Below are 12,500 nucleotides of genomic sequence, written 5' to 3' on the forward strand. Positions count from 1 at the left end.
GAGATTGTTTCTCACTTACGGCCATACCAGCCTGGGTACGCCCGATCTCGTCTGATCTCGGAAGCTAAGCAGGGTCGGGCCTGGTTAGTACTTGGATGGGAGACCGCCTGGGAATACCAGGTGCTGTAAGCATTTTGTCCACGAGGGTGTGCTCTTGCACTATTTCATCAGCAACACTGCCTTGTATTAAGCATTTAATGATGAATTGACTAAATGTCTGTTTTATCAGACTCACTTTGACTATATATGTTGTAGCAAGAGATTGTTTCTCGCTTACGGCCATATCAGCCTCGGTACGCCCGATCTCGTCTGATCTCGGAAGCGAAGCAGGGTCGGGCCTGGTTAGTACTTGGATGGGAGACCCCCTGGGAATACCAGGTGCTGTAAGCATTTTGTCCACGAGGGTGTGCTCTTGCACTATTTCATCAGCAACACTGCCTTGTATTAAGCATTTAATGATGAATTGACTTAATGTCTGTTTTATCAGACTCACTTTGACTATATATGTTGTAGCAAGAGATTGATTCTTGCTTACGGCCATACCAGCCTGGGTACGCCCGATCTCGTCTGATCTCGAAAGCTAAGCAGGGTCGGGCCTGGTTAGTACTTGGATGGGAGACCGCCTGGGAATACCAGGTGCTGTAAGCATTTTGTCCACGAGGGTGTGCTCTTGCACTATTTCATCAGCAACACTGCCTTGTATTAAGCATTTAATGATGAATTGACTAAATGCAGCTTCCTGCCTTTTTAATAGGATCAAATTTCCTTGTGTTTTCAATTAGCATCTGCCTTGTATTTATAAGACAAACAAGAATATTGTTGCTGAATGCAGCTTGTGTGTGCTTTGTGCTCCTTTGCCCTGTTCAAATGATGAAAGGAAATAAAGTTGGTATTTTATCCAACTACCTGTGCTAAAAAGTGATGGGAACAGTGTTTGTAATTTCTTCTACTTTTTCAGTGACACAAAGTTCAAGCTGCTTATCTAATTGGTGAAAATGCAATGTCTGTTTATCAGACTCATTTTGACTATATATGTTGTAGCAATAGATTGTTTCTCGCTTACGGCCATACCAGCCTGGGTACGCCCGATCTCGTCTGATCTCGGAAGCTAAGCAGGGTCGGGCCTGGTTAGTACTTGGATGGGAGACCGCCTGGGAATACCAGGTGCTGTAAGCATTTTGTCCACGAGGGTGTGCTCTTGCACTATTTCATCAGCAACACTGCCTTGTATTAAGCATTTAATGATGAATTGACTAAATGTCTGTTTTATCAGACTCACTTTGACTATATATGTTGTAGCAAGAGATTGTTTCTCGCTTACGGCCATATCAGCCTCGGTACGCCCGATCTCGTCTGATCTCGGAAGCGAAGCAGGGTCGGGCCTGGTTAGTACTTGGATGGGAGACCCCCTGGGAATACCAGGTGCTGTAAGCATTTTGTCCACGAGGGTGTGCTCTTGCACTATTTCATCAGCAACACTGCCTTGTATTAAGCATTTAATGATGAATTGACTTAATGTCTGTTTTATCAGACTCACTTTGACTATATATGTTGTAGCAAGAGATTGTTTCTTGCTTACGGCCATACCAGCCTGGGTACGCCCGATCTCGTCTGATCTCGAAAGCTAAGCAGGGTCGGGCCTGGTTAGTACTTGGATGGGAGACCGCCTGGGAATACCAGGTGCTGTAAGCATTTTGTCCACGAGGGTGTGCTCTTGCACTATTTCATCAGCAACACTACCTTGTATTAAGCATTTAATGATGAATTGACTAAATGCAGCTTCCTGCCTTTTTAATAGGATCAAATTTCCTTGTGTTTTCAATTAGCATCTGCCTTGTATTTATAAGACAAACAAGAATATTGTTGCTGAATGCAGCTTGTGTGTGCTTTGTGCTCCTTTGCCCTGTTCAAATGATGAAAGGAAATAAACTTGGTATTTTATCCAACTACCTGTGCTAAAAAGTGATGGGAACAGTGTTTGTAATTTCTTCTACTTTTTCAGTGACACAAAGTTCAAGCTGCTTATCTAATTGGTGAAAATGCAATGTCTGTTTATCAGACTCATTTTAACTATATATGTTGTAGCAAGAGATTGTTTCTCGCATAAGGCCATACCAGCCTGGGTACGCCCGATCTCGTCTGATCTCGGAAGCTAAGCAGGGTCGGGCCTGGTTAGTACTTGGATGGGAGACCGCCTGGGAATACCAGGTGCTGTAAGCATTTTGTCCACGAGGGTGTGCTCTTGCACTATTTCATCAGCAACACTGCCTTGTAGTAAGCATTTAATGATGAATTGACTAAATGTCTGTTTTATCAGACTCACTTTGACTATATATGTTGTAGCAAGAGATTGTTTCTCGCTTACGGCCATACCAGCCTGGGTACGCCCAATCTCGTCTGATCTCGGAAGCTAAGCAGGGTCGGGCCTGGTTAGTACTTGGATGGGAGACCGCCTGGGAATACCAGGTGCTGTAAGCATTTTGTCCACGAGGGTGTGCTCTTGCTCTATTTCATCAGCAACACTGCCTTGTAGTAAGCATTTAATGATGAATTGACTAAATGCAGCTTCCTGCCTTTTTAATAGGATCAAATTTCCTTGTGTTTTCAATTAGCATCTGCCTTGTATTTATAAGACAAACAAGAATATTGTTGCTGAATGCAGCTTGTGTGTGCTTTGTGCTCCTTTGCCCTGTTCAAATGATGAAAGGAAATAAAGTTGCTATTTTATCCAACTACCTGTGCTAAAAAGTGATGGGAACAGTGTTTGTAATTTCTTCTACTTTTTCAGTGACACAAAGTTCAAGCTGCTTATCTAATTGGTGAAAATGCAATGTCTGTTTATCAGACTCATTTTAACTATATATGTTGTAGCAAGAGATTGTTTCTCGCTTACGGCCATACCAGCCTGGGTACGCCCGATCTCGTCTGATCTCGGAAGCTAAGCAGGGTCGGGCCTGGTTAGTACTTGGATGGGAGACCGCCTGGGAATACCAGGGGCTGTAAGCATTTTGTCCACGAGGGTGTGCTCTTGCACTATTTCATCAGCAACACTGCCTTGTATTAAGCATTTAATGATGAATTGACTTAATGTCTGTTTTATCAGACTCACTTTGACTATATATGTTGTAGCAAGAGATCGTTTCTTGCTTACGGCCATACCAGCCTGGGTACGCCCGATCTCGTCTGATCTCGGAAGCGAAGCAGGGTCGGGCCTGGTTAGTACTTGGATGGGAGACCCCCTGGGAATACCAGGTGCTGTAAGCATTTTGTCCACGAGGGTGTGCTCTTGCACTATTTCATCAGCAACACTGCCTTGTATTAAGCATTTAATGATGAATTGACTTAATGTCTGTTTTATCAGACTCACTTTGACTATATATGTTGTAGCAAGAGATTGTTTCTTGCTTACGGCCATACCAGCCTGGGTACGCCCGATCTCGTCTGATCTCGAAAGCTAAGCAGGGTCGGGCCTGGTTAGTACTTGGATGGGAGACCGCCTGGGAATACCAGGTGCTGTAAGCATTTTGTCCACGAGGGTGTGCTCTTGCACTATTTCATCACCAACACTGCCTTGTATTAAGCATTTAATGATGAATTGACTTAATGTCTGTTTTATCAGACTCACTTTGACTATATATGTTGTAGCAAGAGATTGTTTCTCGCTTACGGCCATACCAGCCTGGGGGCGCTAATCCTTGATTGGAGAAGTGACGACAGGTGCGAGTAATTGAGCTGTGAGTGTTTGCTTGAGAGTGTTTGCTCGAGAGCTATTTTCGTTTCTTTTTTGGATTTTGCAATATAAGTTATTGTTTTTTCATTTGGATAGTTTTTAGTTTTGTTTAGTTTTCCCCCCCTGCAGTTTTGCTGCCTGGGGGAGGTTTTTTCGCTTTCATTTTTGATTCACAATGACGGACAACATGGCAACGACAAACGGAACGGACAAAGACAACGAAAATGCGCAACGGAAGGAAAACGAAAAAGGAGGAATGAAATATGGAAAAGAATACACGGTGGCAATTGAGTTGGTGGGAGAAGAAAAGGTGACGACGATGGAATTACTACGAGCAATTAAGGAGACGTGTGGAGAGGTGGTGGGATGCCGAATGAAAGGAGATAAGAAATATGAAATTACGATGAGAAACGGAAAAGGTAAAGAACGGCTAATGGACGGTATACGGATAAAGGACAACAAGATACTGGCGAGAGATGTGAATATTAATGAATTGGTGGTGTCTTTTATGAATCTACCGGTATATATAGAAGATAAAGTGATACTGGACAAGTTGAGAAGCTGGGGAGTAACGGCCGTATCGGAGATAAGGAGGAGAGTTTGGCCTGGAACGGAGGTGGTTGACGGAACAAGTTAAATTTACGGAAAAAGTCACATCATTGCCATATTCCACAAAAATTGAGACGCTGGAAGGAGCTGAATACTTCAGGGTGATCCATGACAAGCAGGTCAGAGTTTGTCGATTGTGCATACAACCTGGGCACATAGTTAAAGATTGCCCTGAATTCAAGTGTTTCAAGTGCGGCAATCAAGGCCATTATGCGAGAGAGTGTGTCGGAGAGAAGGAAAGGAATGTTTGTGGTAGATGCAGAAAGAGATTGGCGGAATGCAACTGTGGAGAAGTTATGACTGAAGAGGGGAGTCAAGTACTATTCGAGGAAGCAGTTGTATTGTCGGAAGAAGGAGAAGAAGATGGAGGAGATGATGTGGTGGAAGGTGGAGAGACGGAGGAAGGAAGAAGGGAGAAGAAGGAAGACCAGAAGATTAACGAAATTGGGAGCAGCATGGATTCAGAAATAAGAAGATGGAGTTTTCAGGAGGAGGGGGGGAGTGGACTGGGGGGAAACTCGGGGGACTCACAGGTTTTAGGGGAAAGCACAGCACAAACAAGTAACTCGGGGGGTGAAGAAATGGAGAGGGTTTTAAGTTTAATGACAATAACAGAGACGGGTATGAACATGGGGAGCACAACGACGACAATATATGAGACGGAGATGAACGCGGGGAGCACAACGAACATTCCAGAAACGGCGATGAACACGGGGAGCACAACGACGACTACACATGAGACGGAGATGAACATTCCAGAAACGGCGGAGAACACGGGGAGCACAACGAACATTCCAGAATCGGCGATGAACACGGGGAGCACAACGGACGAGGGTGTAAAGAAGAAAAGTTGGCTGGATGAAATGGACTTGGAGGAGATATCGGACTCGGATGATGGGGAAAAGTTTGAAAGAATGAGAGGAGGATACAGGAAGAGGAAAGCAGCGGAGGGGGGGGAGAGAAAGGGTGGAAGAGGAAAGAAACTGGATAAAAGGTAGAGGATAATGAAATTATATTTTATAATTTTATTATTTATTAGTATGGTCACAATAATGTCGATAAATGCGAATGGGTTGAGAACAATAGGAACATTTAATAGAATAGTACACATAAAGAATTCTGATATTTTATGTATTCAAGAGACGCACTGGGATAATATGTGTGTTTTAGAAGTACAGAAAATATGGAGGGATTTTATTTATGTAAACAATGGTAGGGGGAATTCATGTGGGGTTGCAATTTTAATAAGGAAGGATGTAGTAGAAAATGTGAAGAAGATATATAATGATAATAATGGGCGGATTTTAATTTTAGACTTTGAGTATATGAGTAGGGTTTTTAGGATTATAAATATTTATGCGCCGAATAATGAAATAGAGAGAAGGAATTTATTTTTAGAATTAGCGAAATGGTGCAAGGGAAACTGTATTTTAGTTGGGGATTTTAATGTAAAAATGGATAGACTAGATATGACAAGGGGAGCTATTTTTAGAAGTGATGTATCTAGGGGGGTTTTAAGGAAAATGATGGTTGAAAACAATTTAATTGATATATGGAGGGAGGAGAATCCGAATAAGAGAGAATTTTCTAGAAGGCAGGTGGTTTTAGGGGAATTGAAACAGACACGGATAGATTTGGTTTTAGTAAATGAAGGGTTAAGGAATTTTATGAAGGATATTAAATATATTTTTACAACTTTTAGTGATCATGCTGGGTTAACATTTTCGGTGGGGTTAGATAAGGAAAGGAGAGGGGGGGGAATATGGTGTATGAATGCAGGGTATCTAGGTGATGAGGAATACGGGAAACAACTTAAATCTTTGATAGAAGATGAAATGGAGGATAAGCAAAAAGGGAATGATAAGTGCAAGTGGTGGGAAAATGTTAAGGAAAAAATAAAAGTTTTTAGTATTAGATATGCAAGGAAGAAGAGGAGTAGGATGATAAGAGCAGAAAATTATTTAAGAACAAAATTGAATGAAGAAATGAAGAAATGTGATAGTGATCCTGATTATACTATTGAAAGGTTTTTAGATTTAAAAGCAAAATTGAGCAAATGTGAAATAGAGAAGTGTAAGGGTGCAATTATTAGAAGTAGGGCAAAATATGTTTTAGAAGGGGAGAAATGTACCTCGTTTTTTCTTGGTTTAGAAAAAACTAAACAGACGAAATCATATATTAGTGAGATTGAAAATGTAAAGGGTGAAGTGGTAAATGATTATGTTGAAATATTAGAAACTGTACAGAATTTTTATAAGGATTTATTTAAGAAAGGGGAGGTGGAGGAGGGGTGTGTAAAAGAGATTTTAAATAGTGTGGATGTGCAAATTGGTGTTGAAGATAAGCAAATGTGTGATAGGAAGATAACAATGGATGAAGTGAAAGATGCAATTAAGGGTTTACAAATAAATAAAAGTCCTGGAGTAGATGGACTAATTGCAGAGTTTTATAAAATGTATGAAAGTATTTTAGCACCTATTTTATTAGAAGTATATCAATATATGGAAGACAATGATACTGTTTCAGATTCCATGGTGACAGGGCTGATATCGATTTTATATAAAAATAAGGGGAGCAAACTGAAACTAGAAAATTATAGGCCAATTAGTTTATTAAACTCAGATTATAAGATTTTAGCTAAGATACTGGCAAATAGGATGAAGATGGTTTTAAATGATATTATAGCACCTACACAAAATTATAGTGTGCCTGGAAGAGATATAGCAGATACCATAACTACACTTAGAGATGTGATAAATAAAATGAATAGTGACAAGATGGGGGGGATTGTTTTAAGTATAGATTTTAATAAAGCTTTTGACAGGGTGGAACATGATTTTATGTTTAGGGTACTGGAAAAGTATGGGTTTGGAAATGGTATAATAAGATGGATAAAATTATTATATAGAAAGGCTAAAAGTAGGGTTAAATGTAATGGGGTTTTAACAGATTCTTTTATTCTTGAGAGGTCAGTGAGACAGGGGTGCCCTTTATCAGCTTTATTGTTTGTTTTATCGGTAGAACCCTTAGCGGCATACCTTAAAAAAGATCATTTTATAAATTGTGTAGAGACTCCGCAAGGAGGTTTTAGTTTAATTCATCAATATGCAGACGATACCACAATTACAGTCAGAGATGAGGGAAGTGTTAAAAGGGTGATGGAGTGTTTTAAAGTATATGAGAAAGCCTCAGGAGCTAAAGTGAATATGGAAAAGTCAGTAATAATGTATGTTGGGAAGAATAATGAGGGGACTTTTCCTTTTAAGGTGGTAAATGATTATTTTAAGGTGTTAGGTGTGTTTTTAGGGGTGAAGGAACAAGAAGCTAGGGATCTGACATGGAGTGGGGTTATAAATAAAGTTAGGAAGGTAGTAAATATGTGGAGGGGGAGGGCTTTGAAATTAAAAGGGAAAGTAATTGTTGTAAATTCCTTGCTGATGTCAATTTTTATTCATGTCATGAACGTTTTAGATGTACCAGAATGGGTTTTATCTGAAATGAATACGATTTTAGTTGATTTTTTATGGGATGGGAAAGGAGCGAAAATTTCTTTTAAAACATTGATTGCAGGATATGAGGAGGGGGGTTTGAAGTTGGTGGATTTAAATGTAAGGAAAAAAGCAATTAGAGTTAAAATGGTACGGAAATATTTATATGGTGAACTAGATTATGGATGGAAAAGATTTTTTAAGGAGTATTTGCAGGAGGTTGGGAGGATGGGGGACAATGGTTTATTGATGTGCATGAAAAAAGAAATGTTAAGTAATATACCATTGTTTTATAGAGAAGTGTTTGAAGCTTGGGGGGAGTTTTTACCAAATATTTATTATGAGTGTACCATTTTAGACAATATTTTAAATCAGCCAATTTTCTTAAATCCCAAGATACAATATAATAATAAGATGTTGTTTTGTAAATATTTTATGAGGGCTGGGATGAGACAGATTGGGGATATTTTATACGAGGTCATTCCAGGGTTTCTTACTGTACAAGCGATCTATGATAATGTTTGTGAAGTAGAAGATGAAATAAGTAAAACTACAATAGAAAATATGTATAAGAGAATTTTAGGGTGTATTCCTGAAGAATGGGTGCTTTTAATAAATACAGAGGTGGTTGAGAGAGCTAAGGGTTTACCGGTTTTATATTATGAAAGTAATGGGGAGAAACATGTTTTATCAGGTTTGAAAGTTAAAAAGATTTATGAAAAATGTATTTTAAGAGAGATAAAAGCTCCTGCTTCAGAAAAAGTGTGGTCTAGGGTATTTGTAAATATAGATGTAAAATCAATATGGAAGAATGTCAATGTCAAATATAATTCTATAGAATGTGAAGATAATGATTTTAAATTGAAACATAATAGGATTTTTACGAACGTGGTTTTACATGAAATAAATAGAGACATTAAAAGAGAATGTGATATTTGTGGTACGGAGGTGGAAAATTTTATGCACTTTTTTATTGAATGTAGTAGATTACAAGGGTTTCATGAGTTTATAAAGGGGCTTTTAGAACAACATTGGGGAGAAGATATTGTAAATGGGGTTGAGTGGAGGAGGTTGTTTCTATTTGGTATAAATGGAAAAAGCAAAGTTTTTAATATTAATTTGATGAATTTTGTTCTTAGCCATGCTAGATACGCTGTAAGACAAAGAAGGAATTTAGGACATTATGAAGGGAAAATTGTGAGTGTGGAGGTTTTATTTAAAAGTATTTTAGAGAAAGATATTGAACTAATATATAAATATGGAGGATGTAATTTTGAAAAACTGTTTGTGTGGGGGAGCACTTTTATCGAAATTGATCAAAATGGAAAACTTGCTTTTAATTATTAATTGGTTTTAGTGGATGATTGTGTTTTTTAATTGGTTTTATTTTCTTTTCTTTTTTGATTTTGTAAAAGGATGAATTGTTCATCCTTTTTATTATTATTGTTTGAATATTGTAAATATTATGTGTTTTTTCATAATAAAAGATAAAAAAAAAAAAAAGGTACGCCCGATCTCGTCTGATCTCGGAAGCTAAGCAGGGTCGGGCCTGGTTAGTACTTGGATGGGTGACCGCCTGGGAATACCAGGTGCTGTAAGCATTTTGTCCACGAGGGTGTGCTCTTGCACTATTTCATCAGCAACACTGCCTTGTAGTAAGCATTTAATGATGAATTGACTAAATTTCTGTTTTATCAGACTCACTTTGACTATATATGTTGTAGCAAGAGATTGTTTCTCGCTTACGGCCATATCAGCCTGGGTACGCCCGATCTCGTCTGATCTCGGAAGCTAAGCAGGGTCGGGCCTGGTTAGTACTTCGATGGGAGACTGCCTGGGAATACCAGGTGCTGTAAGCATTTTGTCCACGAGGGTGTGCTCTTGCACTATTTCATCAGCAACACTGCCTTGTAGTAAGCATTTAATGATGAATTGACTAAATTTCTGTTTTATCAGACTCACTTTGACTATATATGTTGTAGCAAGAGATTGTTTCTCGCTTACGGCCATATCAGCCTGGGTACGCCCGATCTCGTCTGATCTCGGAAGCTAAGCAGGGTCGGGCCTGGTTAGTACTTTGATGGGAGACTGCCTGGGAATACCAGGTGCTCTAAGCATTTTGTCCACGAGGGTGTGCTCTTGCACTATTTCATCAGCAACACTGCCTTGTAGTAAGCATTTAATGATGAATAGACTAAATGTCTGTTTTATCAGACTCACTTTGACTATATATGTTGTAGCAAGAGATTGTTTCTCGCTTACGGCCATACCAGCCTGGGTACGCCCGATCTCGTCTGATCTCGGAAGCTAAGCAGGGTCGTGCCTGCTTAGTACTTGGATGGGAGACCGCCTGGGAATACCAGGTGCTGTAAGCATTTTGTCCACGAGGGTGTGCTCTTGCTCTATTTCATCAGCAACACTGCCTTGTAGTAAGCATTTAATGATGAATTGACTAAATGCAGCTTCCTGCCTTTTTAATAGGATCAAATTTCCTTGTGTTTTCAATTAGCATCTGCCTTGTATTTATAAGACAAACAAGAATATTGTTGCTGAATGCAGCTTGTGTGTGCTTTGTGCTCCTTTGCCCTGTTCAAATGATGAAAGGAAATAAAGTTTGTATTTTATCCAACTACCTGTGCTAAAAAGTGATGGGAACAGTGTTTGTAATTTCTTCTACTTTTTCAGTGACACAAAGTTCAAGCTGCTTATCTAATTGGTGAAAATGCAATGTCTGTTTATCACACTCACTTTGACTATATATGTTGTAGCAAGAGATTGTTTCTCGCTTACGGCCATACCATCCTGGGTACGCCCGATCTCGTCTGATCTCGGAAGCTAAGCAGGGTCGGCCTGGTTAGTACTTGGATGGGAGACTGCCTCGGAATACCAGGTGCTGTAAGCATTTTGTCCACGAGGGTGTGCTCTTGCACTATTTCATCAGCAACACTGCCTTGTAGTAAGCATTTAATGATGAATTGACTAAATTTCTGTTTTATCAGACTCACTTTGACTATATATGTTGTAGCAAGAGATTGTTTCTCGTTTAAGGCCATATCAGCCTGGGTACGCCCGATCTCGTCTGATCTCGGAAGCTAAGCAGGGTCGGGCCTGGTTAGTACTTCGATGGGAGACCGCCTGGGAATACCAGGTGCTGTAAGCATTTTGTCCACGAGGGTGTGCTCTTGCACTATTTCATCAGCAACACTGCCTTGTAGTAAGCATTTAATGATGAATTGACTAAATGTCTGTTTTATCAGACTCACTTTGACTAATTATGTTGTAGCAAGAGATTATTTCTCGTTTACTGCCATATCAGCCTGGGTACGCCCGGTCTCGTCTGATCTCGGAAGCTAAGCAGGGTCGGGCCTGGTTAGAACTTGGATGGGACACCGCCTGGGAATACCAGGTGCTGTAAGCATTTTGTCCACGAGGGTGTGCTCTTGCACTATTTCATCAGCAACACTGCCTTGTAGTAAGCATTTAATGATGAATTGACTAAATGCAGGTTCCTGCCTTTTTAATAGGATCAAATTTCCTTGTGTTTTCAATTAGCATCTGCCTTATATTTATAAGACAAACAAGAATATTGTTGCTGAATGCAGCTTGTGTGTGCTTTGTGCTCCTTTGCCCTGTTCAAATGATGAAAGGAAATAAAGTTTGTATTTTATCTAACTACCTGTGCTAAAAAGTGATGGGAACAGTGTTTGTAATTTCTTCTACTTTTTCAGTGACACAAAGTTCAAGCTGCTTATCTAATTGGTGAAAATGCAATGTCTGTTTATCACACTCACTTTGACTATATATGTTGTAGCAAGAGATTTTTTCTCGCTTACGGCCATACCAGCCTGGGTACGCCCGATCTCGTCTGATCTCGGAAGCTAAGCAGGGTCGGGCCTGGTTAGTACTTGGACGGGAGACCCCCTGGGAATACCAGGTGCTGTAAGCATTTTGTCCACGAGGGTGTGCTCTTGCACTATTTCATCAGCAACACTGCCTTGTAGTAAGCATTTAATGATGAATTGACTAAATGTCTGTTTTATCAGACTCACTTTGACTATATATGTTGTAGCAAGAGATTGTTTCTCCCTTACGGCCATGTCAGCCTGGGTACGCCCGATCTCGTCTGATCTCGGAAGCTAAGCAGGGTCGGTACTGGTTAGTACTTGGATGGGAGACCGCCTGGGAATACCAGGTGCTGTACACTTTTTGTCCACGAGGGTGTGCTCTTGCACTATTTCATCAGCAACACTGCCTTGTAGTAAGCATTTAATGATGAATTGACTAAATGCAGCTTCCTGCCTTTTTAATAGGATCAAATTTCCTTGTGTTTTCAATTAGCATCTGCCTTGTATTTATAAGACAAACAAGAATATTGTTGCTGAATGCAGCTTGTGTGTGCTTTATCCTCTTGAGGATACCCTAGGATAGGGGGCGCCACAGCGCATTTTGAAAAAAAATCGTTCCCATTTTCAACGGCCTACTAATCAAACTCAGAAGATAGGGCATGCATATACTTATTATATATGGATAGAAAACACTCTAAAGTTTCTAAAACTGTTTGAATGGTGTCTGTGAGTATAACAGAACTCATTTGGCAGGCAAAACCCTGAGACATTTTCTGACAGGAAGTGGATACCTGATGTGTTGTATTGAGTTCTAACCTATCCCATTGA

General features: G+C 39.9%; 15 non-coding genes and 4 pseudogenes across 15 annotated transcripts; all 19 read left to right on the forward strand.

Annotated features, from left to right (window-relative positions):
* The first annotated feature begins 13 nt into the window (after window positions 1–13).
* On the forward strand, window positions 14–132 carry LOC145875592 (5S ribosomal RNA). Its single transcript, XR_014391236.1, has one exon. It is a non-coding gene; the product is annotated as a 5S ribosomal RNA (ribosomal RNA).
* Window positions 133–271: 139 nt separating this feature from the next.
* On the forward strand, window positions 272–390 carry LOC145870114 (5S ribosomal RNA). The gene has a single exon (XR_014386110.1). It is a non-coding gene; the product is annotated as a 5S ribosomal RNA (ribosomal RNA).
* Window positions 391–529: 139 nt separating this feature from the next.
* LOC145867529 (5S ribosomal RNA) lies at window positions 530–648 on the forward strand. Its single transcript, XR_014383522.1, has one exon. It is a non-coding gene; the product is annotated as a 5S ribosomal RNA (ribosomal RNA).
* A 409-nt stretch (window positions 649–1,057) lies between these two features.
* On the forward strand, window positions 1,058–1,176 carry LOC145873155 (5S ribosomal RNA). Its single transcript, XR_014388788.1, has one exon. It is a non-coding gene; the product is annotated as a 5S ribosomal RNA (ribosomal RNA).
* Window positions 1,177–1,315: 139 nt separating this feature from the next.
* LOC145870115 (5S ribosomal RNA) lies at window positions 1,316–1,434 on the forward strand. Its single transcript, XR_014386111.1, has one exon. It is a non-coding gene; the product is annotated as a 5S ribosomal RNA (ribosomal RNA).
* Window positions 1,435–1,573: 139 nt separating this feature from the next.
* Window positions 1,574–1,692, forward strand: LOC145867531 (5S ribosomal RNA). Its single transcript, XR_014383524.1, has one exon. It is a non-coding gene; the product is annotated as a 5S ribosomal RNA (ribosomal RNA).
* A 409-nt stretch (window positions 1,693–2,101) lies between these two features.
* On the forward strand, window positions 2,102–2,220 carry LOC123735988 (5S ribosomal RNA). The gene has a single exon (XR_006765871.2). It is a non-coding gene; the product is annotated as a 5S ribosomal RNA (ribosomal RNA).
* A 139-nt stretch (window positions 2,221–2,359) lies between these two features.
* On the forward strand, window positions 2,360–2,478 carry LOC123736062 (5S ribosomal RNA). Its single transcript, XR_006765903.2, has one exon. It is a non-coding gene; the product is annotated as a 5S ribosomal RNA (ribosomal RNA).
* A 409-nt stretch (window positions 2,479–2,887) lies between these two features.
* On the forward strand, window positions 2,888–3,006 carry LOC123736063 (5S ribosomal RNA). Its single transcript, XR_006765904.2, has one exon. It is a non-coding gene; the product is annotated as a 5S ribosomal RNA (ribosomal RNA).
* A 139-nt stretch (window positions 3,007–3,145) lies between these two features.
* LOC123736022 (5S ribosomal RNA) lies at window positions 3,146–3,264 on the forward strand. The gene has a single exon (XR_014390961.1). It is a non-coding gene; the product is annotated as a 5S ribosomal RNA (ribosomal RNA).
* Window positions 3,265–3,403: 139 nt separating this feature from the next.
* LOC123738021 (5S ribosomal RNA) lies at window positions 3,404–3,522 on the forward strand. Its single transcript, XR_006767315.1, has one exon. It is a non-coding gene; the product is annotated as a 5S ribosomal RNA (ribosomal RNA).
* Window positions 3,523–9,567: 6,045 nt separating this feature from the next.
* Window positions 9,568–9,686, forward strand: LOC145869572 (5S ribosomal RNA). The gene has a single exon (XR_014385568.1). It is a non-coding gene; the product is annotated as a 5S ribosomal RNA (ribosomal RNA).
* Window positions 9,687–9,825: 139 nt separating this feature from the next.
* On the forward strand, window positions 9,826–9,944 carry LOC145870674 (uncharacterized; annotated as a pseudogene).
* Window positions 9,945–10,083: 139 nt separating this feature from the next.
* On the forward strand, window positions 10,084–10,202 carry LOC145870172 (5S ribosomal RNA). Its single transcript, XR_014386168.1, has one exon. It is a non-coding gene; the product is annotated as a 5S ribosomal RNA (ribosomal RNA).
* A 409-nt stretch (window positions 10,203–10,611) lies between these two features.
* Window positions 10,612–10,729, forward strand: LOC123738033 (uncharacterized; annotated as a pseudogene).
* A 139-nt stretch (window positions 10,730–10,868) lies between these two features.
* LOC145870429 (5S ribosomal RNA) lies at window positions 10,869–10,987 on the forward strand. Its single transcript, XR_014386425.1, has one exon. It is a non-coding gene; the product is annotated as a 5S ribosomal RNA (ribosomal RNA).
* Window positions 10,988–11,126: 139 nt separating this feature from the next.
* Window positions 11,127–11,245, forward strand: LOC123738120 (uncharacterized; annotated as a pseudogene).
* Window positions 11,246–11,654: 409 nt separating this feature from the next.
* On the forward strand, window positions 11,655–11,773 carry LOC123738248 (5S ribosomal RNA). Its single transcript, XR_006767465.2, has one exon. It is a non-coding gene; the product is annotated as a 5S ribosomal RNA (ribosomal RNA).
* Window positions 11,774–11,912: 139 nt separating this feature from the next.
* On the forward strand, window positions 11,913–12,031 carry LOC123738225 (uncharacterized; annotated as a pseudogene).
* The last annotated feature ends 469 nt before the right edge of the window (window positions 12,032–12,500 follow it).

The sequence above is a fragment of the Salmo salar genome, unplaced genomic scaffold (assembly GCF_965601325.2).
Source record: "Salmo salar unplaced genomic scaffold, fSalSal1 ptg000293l, whole genome shotgun sequence".
Taxonomy (NCBI): Eukaryota; Metazoa; Chordata; class Actinopteri; order Salmoniformes; family Salmonidae; genus Salmo; species Salmo salar.